The sequence below is a fragment of the Crocodylus porosus genome, unplaced genomic scaffold (genome assembly GCF_001723895.1).
Source record: "Crocodylus porosus isolate Cpor-Errol unplaced genomic scaffold, CroPor_comp1, whole genome shotgun sequence".
Lineage (NCBI taxonomy): Eukaryota > Metazoa > Chordata > Crocodylia > Crocodylidae > Crocodylus > Crocodylus porosus.
Genome location: NW_017728940.1, coordinates 2,853,956 through 2,865,269, shown reverse-complemented (window position 1 = coordinate 2,865,269; position 11,314 = coordinate 2,853,956). Strand labels below are relative to the sequence as shown.

General features: G+C 44.0%; 1 long non-coding RNA gene across 1 annotated transcript; it reads right to left on the bottom strand.

Moving 5' to 3' along the window:
• Window positions 1-3,514: 3,514 nt before the first annotated feature.
• LOC109318634 lies at window positions 3,515-11,304 on the bottom strand. The gene is made up of 3 exons (XR_002103292.1): window positions 11,029-11,304; window positions 10,256-10,445; window positions 3,515-9,375 (listed from the first exon to the last, which is right to left on the bottom strand). It is a non-coding gene; the product is annotated as an uncharacterized LOC109318634 (long non-coding RNA).
• Window positions 11,305-11,314: the final 10 nt, after the last annotated feature.

Sequence of the window (11,314 nt, the reverse complement as noted above, 5' to 3'; positions counted from 1 at the left end):
AATAGGACCCCACATCTGACTGGGACCTTTGGATGCAGCGGTCATATAAACATTTCCTAACACTGTTCCAGGAACATGCATGTATTTTCTTCCATTTGGGAGAATTATGTTCAGATTTTACCTTTTTTTTTTCCTTTTCAGTAACAATAACAACTTAAAGAAAGTTGCCTCGCGGTGGACTCTAAAGTGGTTATATTCTCATGGTGATGCCTGGATGGTTGTACATAATTCCTCCTGCATGTCTGTAGCAACCCCACATCAGAAGCAGTTTTCCTACAAGGGATGTGCACAATCATCAAGTCTAGATCTGTCCGCACAGTGGTTTTCCACCAACGTAACCCTGCAGAACTGAGCAAAGTGAATCCAGATGGGCAGAGGTGCAACTGGGGCGTCACTTGTAGTCCTTCTGTTTAGACATCCCAGCCTGCAGGTTTGAGGGAGCATTTGAATGTTACTTTGCTTAAATGTTCATAGGTGCCACCACTAGATATTTGATGTTCTGAATTGGATTCACTACTTATTACTAGGTCCAAGCCGTTTGCCATCCATGCCCCCCACCTTCTGTCCAGTCAAAGTTTGGACTGTATAGTGAACAGACACTGCCAAAGTCAAGTAAAAAATATCCAATGCTGTCCCAGGAAGGGGCCAGGAGCTCTTCTGAGGTTCAAACAGAGTCTTGTGGCAGCACGCAGATTTAAACAAACCTGCTTCCTAGCTCCAGGCAGCAGGCTTGAAACACTCAGTGGTGTTTGTGCTGGATGTATTTCTAATTACTAAAGTAATTCCCAAAGATCCATCTCTCGGATGGGAAAATGTTGAGGGAAAATTGTCAAAAAATGTTGGAAGAGAGATTCTAGAGGTCAGAGGTGTAAGAGAAATATGTAGGTGTGACTGCATCACTAGTCACAGTGTTTCCAGATGGAGATGCAGGTTCTCAGCACAAGCACAACAGCACAGCTCCAGTCATGGCGTTGACTCAGCTGGTGTAACATCAGATCCACTTGTGCTCCAAAGCAGAATCTGACTCTGTCACTGTCTGCTGTTGTATGGAGCTGTTACCTGAAGAACTTTGTCCTGGCATTTATGGACCCTCTCTGAAGCTCCTTCAGCTGAGACTTGCAGAAAGAAAAGCATTTCTCTTTCCCAGAAAACTAGAGATATCATTTCTTTCCATTAAAGCGACATCAGGTGTAAGGCAGAAACCTCTACTGGGCAAGAACCACAGCTGGGAGTCTGGCAAGTCAGGTACCGGTACTGGCTCTGTTGCTGACTACGAGCTGTGTCGAGTAAAGGGCTTAGTGTGGACGTTGTGGTCAGGAACTGCAATGCACAACTTTCATGTGGTTAGTCTGGAAATCGAATCCAGATCCCAGAATTAGAGACCTTGGCTGCTCCTTCAGTGCAAGGGACCCTCCATCCACTTGGGATCCTGGTCTGGAAAGCCTCCAAGGACAGGTATTACATCCATCGATAGAAGGAACTGAGTGGGCTCTCTGGTCTCTTCTAAAATGCAATGAAAAGAAAAGATGACCACCTTTGTATACATGCCTAGTGGTTAGAGCACTTGAAAGACAGAGGGACGCCTGGGCTCTACCTTTCTTCACCCATGTTTCCTACTTCCCGAGAAAGGACCATATTCACCAGACTACTGGCTACGCTGAGCGGAGTCACTGTCCCGCTGAAGCTGTGTTGCCAGGCAAACAGGAATGCAAGATTCATGCAGCCACTGAGCCGGGGTTTTCAAAGATACCAGAATTGGACTTGGTGCTTATACCTGTTTTAAGACCTGCCTTGATTTTTTTGTAACCTTGGTGAAGTCATTTTTCCCTGTGCCCAGTGCTTGAAGAGCTCTGACTTTTGAAAAAGTATTGTTTTTTAATACAAATTGATCTTTAAAAGCATATATGTTTAAAAGAATATTTTCTAATTGTATAAGGGGGGGGGGAGAAACTTATGGAAACTGAGTACCGTGAAGGACACACATTTATGTTTCAGTTGTAACTGTTGAACAGCAGTTCCCTATCCTCTTCAAAATAATTACTGGGGGCAGGGGGAGATTTGTCTGATCATTTTTATTCATGAGTGTGTATAAAAAGGTTAGAGAGACCATAAATATGCTGAGATTGAACTTTTTTCTTCTTTTTTTGGTAATATCCTAATCATCTGTAGAACGCTCATCCATACATTAGTTACACTCATTAGTGATATTACCAGTGGTAGCAAGGATATTTTAAAATATCTTTTTTAATGTTTCTAACCAGTATCACTATAGAGAATAAAGGGAGCGGCAGCACTGTTCGGATGGCTTTCCATCTCTTCCTCACCCAGGACACCTGCTCCCTCTCCCTCCCCCACCCTTCCAGCTGTCTTTCTGTTTCATTTGTGTCAATTAGAGATTCAATGCTGCTTGATTTAATTGGCTTGACTTTCCCCTCTAATAGAATCCCAACTGGAGACAGGGCACCCAGACAGCTCTCGGCAGGCCGGCCGACCAGGAAAAGAGCTTCCAAGTCGCTAAGACAGAGCAACAATGGCAAAGCGAATGACAGGCCTAATAGCTCTGCATTCGGGATGGTTGTAACCTGTTATAGAGCAAGGCACAATAACCTCTCTGAATCCGAGTGGAAAGGTCAGTGACTATGTGGGTGATGACACCCTCTCGATAATGTCATCCGAAAGCTTGGGGATGCATGAATGATTCAAGAATTTAGAGTGCTTTTCATGCACCTTGGACTGACTCTGGTTTTAAATCAGATGAGCTCCTCCCCTGCTGTGTAGTTAGAGACTCCTTATCGGCAGTACAATTGTTATCCCGCTACTAGGCCCAGTTTTGGGTCTCTTGAAGACAACAGCAAAATGCCTGTTGATTTCAGGGGTACAGGATTAGGCCCTTAATTGCTGATTTGCCTCCAGGCAAGGCTGACCTTAGGCACAAGGAAAGTGAATGGCTGATTGGTGTCATGATCCCGTACAAAGGCACCAATATTAAGAATTACACTCTCATCTACTAGGCTTAGCTCTATAAAAGGAGGCCCCGTGTAAGAACTGGAAAGTCATTTGTTCTTGAAGGGAAGATGAGATCTGCCCATGAGCTGCTCTGCGTGGGTTTCCCGAGCAATTGCTTGCAAATCTATCTGTGCAATATGATACTGTTCCTCAGCTGCAACCCTCCCTTCGTTTTAGACTCTGGTGATACGAAATAGCTTGAGAAGCTAATCCTTTCGTGTTTCTGCCACCCCAACAACAAACCCCAAACCTGCTCTTAAATCATCCTGGCAGCCAGGCACTAAATGTGTTTGGTTTTTTTGGTTTTTTCCCTAAGCAAAATCAGATCCTGGAAATCAGATCCTCGTGAATGTGCTGCACCAAAGCTACAACCTGAGATTAAATGAATTTATATTAGGGTAGTGGCGGCTTCACAGTTGGAATACAAATGCAGTTTTTCTTTCTGTGTGCAGGTGCATCAAGATAAAAAAAAACAACCCATAAACCACAAATTAGACACAAGTGTAAATATTGTTACAATTTAGTTTATTACCTCCAAAGTATGTACAGGTTTCTGCACAGAGTGTTTACAAATTTGAGAAGGCCTCCCCCAACTAGATTCAAAATTACATGCTCTCCTTCACAGCTGAAAAAGGGGAAATCAAATTACAGCATTTCTTATTCCATCAAAGGGCATTAGCCCTGACATACTACAGGACTGCGAGAGCTATTACGCCTTGCAGACCTTCTAACTACTGTGTGCAGGGCGGCCTTGTGCAAATGCCGATTGGCCGAGGCAAATCGGTTATGACTAAATCATGCTTTTTTTCATGCTAAGGCCGAGCAAGCACGTTTTAGCCTAGACTGGGAAACTTCTGGAGCGGTTGTCCAAGGACAGTGCATTTGTGTGTGTGACATTTCCAGGAAGACAGGCGATGAGGTGCTGACACAGGTGTATGGAACAGAGGTGACAAAACTCAGTGCTATGGATCTCAAGTGGTAAAACCCCATCCCAGACCTCTCCACTGCCATCGATGCTTCAGCGGGAAAGTGCCCAGCATTACAATGAATGTCCCCTCTTGGCTAGCGAGCGCTGTGACCACTGCCACCAGGCTGGGCAGCTAGGCTGGTGGGCTGATGGGTGGCTGACAATTTTCTGGTTTCAAATTAAACAGAAAACTAAATTAGCAAATTAATTGTTTGCCATGTTTTTCTTAGGCCCTTCTCAGCTGCCTCAGGTCCTGCAGCCAATCCAAAGAGCCCTTTCGGCACACTCGACGAGGAGGTGGAGCTCTGTCTTGGGTTGTGCTATCTACCAAGTGTCAGTCATGTTAATTTTAAATTACTTTTGTACGGCTTGGTGTCAAAACGATTAAAGCATGAAAAGAAAAATGGAACCAGAAAGAGAGTGTGTGAATGAAAATTTACCTTGCATTTGCTGCAAGGGCATTTACATTTCTCTTTAACTCCTATACCCTGAGAGCTGTGTAAGGCCAGAACTTTTATCTCCTACAGCCTAGCCTGTTGGGGGATCTGACATGCGGGCAGGCTATAAAACCCCATGTTTGCAGCATAAAACTTAGCAGGTTCTCTCTGTCTTTCCCTGCGCTGCATTTGCTATTTTGCACCTATGAAGCAATCGGTGACCTAAACCGACAAACCCACGTGCCCCTGAGCAGACATTTTTCTCCTTCTCGGTGTCAGGCTTGCAACCATACTTGTTTTATAACGTATACATGCTGTCCCTAATAATTATGCTCTCAGCAAATATAAATGCATTATCATAAGCTGCCTGGTATGCGTGTGGAAAAACAAGCGTGCCTTTGACTTCTTCCGCATGCTTTCTCCCTACACATAGGAGCAGTCTAGACCCAAGTCTCGTGCACTCTCCCACGCTTGTATACTAAATCGCACAGTAACACATCCATGCACTATCTTTTTCACCAGGCAAACCCTGGCTTGGTTTCTTTTTTCATTCTGTTCACCATTGCTTTCACCTTCCAACAACTGAACTTCCTGATTAACAGTCATCTAAACGTTATCCTGAAGCTGCTGATTGCAGGGAGTCAGAGAAACCTATAAAAGGGGGCAACCTGATGTCCCTTGAAAAGATACTACTGGTCAAGATTAACCACTCCTGCCCCCAGTTACTTTAGCATCTCTCCCCATTATACAGATGAACTTTCTTCCATCAAGAACAAGGTTGTAAGCATTTTGAATTCTCTTTTGCTGAAGAAACTGACACCATCTAGATAAGGCAGACTAGGTTCAAGGCAAGTGAAATTGACCAAGACACCTTCCATTGGATCCACCCATCTGATATATTTAAAGAAGTTGTGACTTCCAGGCTCCATATTGCTAATATTGAGTACATGTACACGCCACGATATTTGCCCTTTCATGTGCTGCAACTGTGGATCCACTGTATGTCTGTTTGCACAAGCAGGATTTCCTGACATTTTAAAAGTCCTTCTGGCACATTAAAGTAAAGCTCCTTGGACATAGTTGTTAGCACTAACTCACAGCAAAGAACAATTTCTGTGTCATCAGTTTTTGCAGTCTGAGCACTACACTTAGATCGTAGGGACACACCATTCCAGATCTATCACAGAGTCGAGACATAGAAGTTTCTTTTTCATTGATAATGGCAATTCCCTCTGAGGATGAATCTTCTTCACCTGTAGACTTGCAAACAGGTCCATTTCATTTCCATGTCTTCCTTGTTGTGGAAACTCTCACGGTCTAGTATTAGGTCTGGAAGATAAACAGCAGCTTCTTTTGTAGTGTGAGAGTTTTGAGTGGATACCTGTACAGAGCTAGCACCTAAATCATGCACATCTATGAAATACTAACTTTCAGATACTCTAGGCTGATGACCTTAGCTTTGTTTAATTTTCTTCCCTCATGTACAGTTATAGCAAAAACACATCTATGTAAAAATAACTCATTCTTAGCTTGCACATCTAATGTTTGGAAGCACAGTGACCTGTTCTGACTTAAGTAACTAAAAAAAGTTTAAAATGGTTTATTTTAAGAACTGTACCCTTGAGTTTCCTGCCATTCATTTCAAATCACAATATCTAACCAAATTTTAATCAATGACATCAGGGAGCCACTGTCTTATCTCTCTTCTCTTCTGCTTACACTTTCAGTGTTTTTGGATTTACATTCTTTATTTGGCTGTACTTTATCTTTTAACCTTGTAAACCCCCTCATGCAATGGGACATCTTGCTGTTAGTGTAAACTGTTCAGCTGGCAGTGGAAAGGATTCCACCCAGGATAAGGATGTGCTATAAATTCCTCAGTGGTAGACATCTTATCCCCTTGAAGAATTTAATCCTGAGATCATTCAAGAAGAATGGTTGTCATGGAGCATGCAGATACAATGATATTATTTTCTCTTCTCTTATTATTTAAACAACAAAATTACATTTATTACAAAAGAACCAGTGCCAGGATGTGATGAATTCTTGGCAGCTTGGTAACTTTCTTCCTCCTGAATTGGCTTATAGGACTGTGAAGACAAGACCTGACATAATCAAATTAGGTTTCTTAATCTCAGTTTTTTTGGACAGGCTGATTATACTTGCACCAAAGAAAGGCATTTATGGGTAAACTATTGACATGTAGCTGATAAACTTTTAGCTTTTAATACTTTCATGGCAGAAAGAAAGCAGCAAAAGGCTTGTCAAGTAAAAAAAATTGAGATACAAGATGTTTTGCATTAATAACGGACTGGAAACTAAAGTTATTTAAGTGCAACAAAGACGGAGAGAAATTAGCTAAGAACTTCAGCAAGAATTTGCATGTCAAGGGGGCTAAGAAACACCAGGATAGATCCAAATAAGGCTGTGATGATTCTAATGATGTGTGATTATAATGATGCTTTTTGTGCCTACCAATGAGGTTCTTTCAGCAATTCAGTTATCATTCCCTTTATTTTCTGGATAATGTAACGTGGCTGTAAAAATGCTCACTGAACTGAAAAGTGGCATGTGATATCAGTTACACAGGAAACACTGAAACATTTCAAACACTGTTTTATTTAAAAAGCAATTCCTTTTCTTAACCAGTTACATATCCACCTTATAGCACTTCAGACTGCATTTCTTTATCTCATTAATATGAATGTAATGGAAGACAGGGTCAAAAGGCTCAGTAAAATCAAGGTTCATCACATCCACTGCTCTCCCTCCAGCCAGAGACTGTCAGTCTGTCATAGAAGGAAACCAGGTTGGTCAGCCGTGGCTGGCTCTTGGATCCATGTTGGCTGTTCCCAATCATCTTGTTCTCCCACAGGTACTTCAAATCAGATTCCTTGATGACTTGCTCCATGATCTTGACAGACATCAAGGACAGATGGACTGCCTGTAATTCCCTCTATCGTCTTTCTTCTCTTTCTTAAAAATGAACGTTGTGTTTACTTCATCCCAGAAGCAAGAAGAGCAAGGCCACAGCAGGTCAGATTTCACCAAATGTTGTCAAGGTGTTCTCACAGAAAATAGCTAATCACTCTGAAATGATCTCAGCTAATTCTTTCAGTACTCTAGAAGTAACCCTGGGCCTTCCTGGTTTTCTCCCAGTTTCCCTGTGCAATACTTTTATACTCCTCCTGAGTAATACAGCCAAATTTTCACTTCTTGTTAAGATTCCTTTTTGAGATTCAGCTCATTGAAGATCTCGCTGTTTAGCCAAGCTTGTCTTCTGTGCACTTCCTGTCCTTCTTAAGTATTTTGGAATTATACAGTTGTCTTTGAGTGCTACTGTAGTATAACTAATAATATTGTTCTAAAGACATGAAATATTTCTCTGACAGAAAAACAGATACTGGAAATAGCAATGAACTCCAGTCATTAAAGCTCACAAAGGTTTTTAATCATGCAGAATTGGGAAGTACCTGAAATTCTGTGCTTTTCTGAATCTATGTGCATTCATTTAAGCTATTTGATGCCACTGCTGCCATCGATTGAATGGATGGGAGCTCCAAGTCGACAGACTAAACAATCCGCACGTTAAACATTTCCTAAAACACACTGGTACACATCATCATCCTTTGTTTGGCCGATTTGTTTATGGCATAGTAGGTAGAACATTGTTGACAGAAGTTATTAATTTATGACTAATTGTTAGGATATTCAGCTGGGCTTAACCTTGCACTCTTTTCTTTTCAGCAGCACAGATTGAAGAGCAGGGATGGAGAATGCTCCCCCACCCAACTTAGCAGATAGCCAGGCCATTGGGGTCTGACCTCCCACAGGGTGAGGAAGGCCTAAAACCCACGTCTTCCACCTCCTTATGAATGCTGTAACCACTAAGCTACTATGAAAGGTGGGTCATAGCTTCTCTGCCTGTATTTTAAAAGAGAAGAGTGAGACCTGCTCAATACTTACCAACAGCAGATGTAGGCATCTAACCTCCAGAGGGGCTCTGGAGGGTGAGCACACATGGGTTTAAACTTGTGCCCCTGGCTCTGGTACCTAAGCTCTGGAGAGGAGTAGGAGCTCAGGCACACTCTTGTGCCTAGTATTTCCTACTAACTTGAGATGGCTCCTTACTCCTTCTATATGTTTTTTGGATCACTCTTCTGGGAAGCCTCTTTCCGCATTCAATGTACCTACCACCCACCTCTGTTTTCAATTCCACTCTGGGGACCAGGCACCTAAAAGCTACTGTTTTAGTGCCTAACATATAGTTACCTAAATTGTCTACTGGACATAGCCCAGGATCTTGTCTAGCCTTCATCATCAGCTTGGACAACAACATTTACATGTAGATTATAGTGGGTCTCTATTAGAATACACACCCTTTGGCCCAAAGGCAATGGATGCTTGCTGAAGATGTTGAGCGTCTAGGAGAACTCCGTCATACAACAATTTCCGTGGAAATGCTTGTTCCCTAATAGGATTTGGAAGGATCTGCTTGCTAGAATTAATCTTACTTTTCCAGGTAATTCCATTATATGTTGCCTATTTTTACTGGGTGCAAGCCCCAAATCACTGAAACTCTTGCATTTAGCAGAGAAAAGGTTTATTTGATCGCTAAGAAAATAGCATTGCAACAGTAGAAAAAACCAACAGCTTTACTCTTACAGGAGTGGTGTAGTGGACTATGGGAATTGACGTGTCTGGAGAGAGTGGCTTATAAAAGGCAACAAGCTGGGGACTGAGAATATAAGGTCTTTATTTTTGGACGGTTGAGCAGAATAACTAATCTTCATATTCAATGCACGGCACTGCAATACAAAATTGAGAATTACTGTCAGTGAGATTACCTGGAGCGTGCATCTCTGTATCTCTATCAGTAGGCTTTCCCTCCCTTCCTATTTTATGCTTTATTTTTCCAGGGTTGTTAGCTCTGACTTTTCAGTCGTCTTCTCCTCTGGAAATGTGCTTTTTAAAAAAAAAATAAAAGCAATTTAAAGAAAGGAAATGAAATGATGCATCATTCACAATTAATACTTGAGAGGAAGTCTGGTCCAGTGCTTAGTGTGCCAGCCAAGGGCTCAGGAGCTCCACTTTTGGGTTTATGCATTGATGGCATTCCCTGTGAGACCTTTGTAAAGTCTGTGTCTCAGTCCCCACCTATAAAATTACTCCATTTCTTTCCAGCACAAAGAGATGGTGGGCTTAAACATGCTAAAAATTATAAAGTGCTTGGATACCAAGGTAATGGAAGCTATCCAAAATAGAATTAACCTAAAAAGTCCTGGCACTTCTGAATTCTCATTTAATATTCACACTGTAAGTTCTGCTTGTCTTCCAGGATGGCGCATACTACGTTGAGTTTAGTGAAACTTGCAGTACAAGCCTAATAATGGGGACAGAGTCTTGTTCCTAATAGTGATTCAAGTTCCTGTGCCTTCCTTTGGCTGTGAATAAAACCTCTGTGTCTGTTCACAGAGTACCTGCAGTCTGCAGAAAGCCTTCCACAAAATCGTATCCTAATGTGTTTTAGCCCGGTGAGAAGAACGTGTTTATTGTTTGGGAGCTGCAGGTGTAAGGAGGAATTGATGTGTGTGTGTATGAGGAACCCACTGTATTTAAAGCGAGCAAAGAAACATGCGCGTGTCAGGCGTAGCACTATTATTTACCATCCTTCACTGAAGGAAAGATATGAGCATCGGGGGTTATTTTTTAACATCTGTATCGGGGAGATCCAGGAGCACACGGGAGACTTGCTGAAGTTCAAGAGAATAATATTACATTTCTAGGTATCTAGGCCTAGCATCAATGCTCATTCTGGCAACGGCATTGTCTCCCTGGCTTTTACCTATGGCATGTTGAGGATCTTCCTCGCACTTCTGATTGTGCGCCTTGCAGTTGTACGCGAGGGTTTGAAGTGGCAATCTTGAAGCGGCGTCCTTGAGTCAATGGTTGCCTGCAGACAACAGGGACTGGACTTAAATGACGCAGGTGGCCTTTCCAGTCCAGTCTTCCCACAACCGGGTGCCAACCCTGGCCTGCAATCGACACAAAACTGTAAGTCACGGGAAAGATGCAGTTTGCGAAGAGTTTATGCCCCTCTTCCTTTCTTTTTCTCCTGGAGAATAATGGCCAACATTGGCGGCCAGGGGGCAGCAAAGGGAGAGATTTTGTTTTCAGCCCGCTGCAGTCGAGCTTTCAGCCGGATTGTGCGAAACGCTCATGTACCAGTGTTTCCATTTACAAACTCTGCCTCCCCTCCCCCCGCTCTAACATTAACTCTCTGCCGCGGCTGCTGCAGCCTGGTATGAAGCTCCTTCCACCTCCCATACCGCACGGGGGTGGAGGCGGCTCTGCCAGGAGGCGCGTGGGGCTCCCCAGCAAGGCAGGGAAGGAAGGGGCCGGGGCACCCTTTGGCTTGGCTTCCCCACGCTGCACCCTCATGCAGCACGGCAGTTTGGGGGGTCACCGAGACCCTCTCTTGGTAGCTGCCCCCCTCCCATGTCAATCATCATGAGGGAGCTCCACCACAGCCTGCCCCCCACCCCCCGTGGCCAAGGGGGGGTTGCCCCAATGACAGGGGCCCCCCAATCACAAAGGTCATAGGGCAGGGAGTTTCACCTCAGCCTGCCCCCCACGGCCAAGGGTCATGAGGGGTCCCCCAATCATAAAGGTCACGGGGGGCTTCACTTCAGCCTGCCCCCCCCCGACCAGAAGGGTCCTGGAGGGGAACTTCACGTCAGGCTGCCCCAAGATCAGGCTGGGGGGCGCTGCCCACTGGAGTGCTGCCCCCGCACGACGGGGCCGCCCCGCCCCCTCCTGAGCGGGAGTTTCCAGGAAGCGCTGAGCGATGCCACTGCACCGCGCGCCTCCCCCTCCGCCGGGCCTCGACAAATAGTCCGCGCCT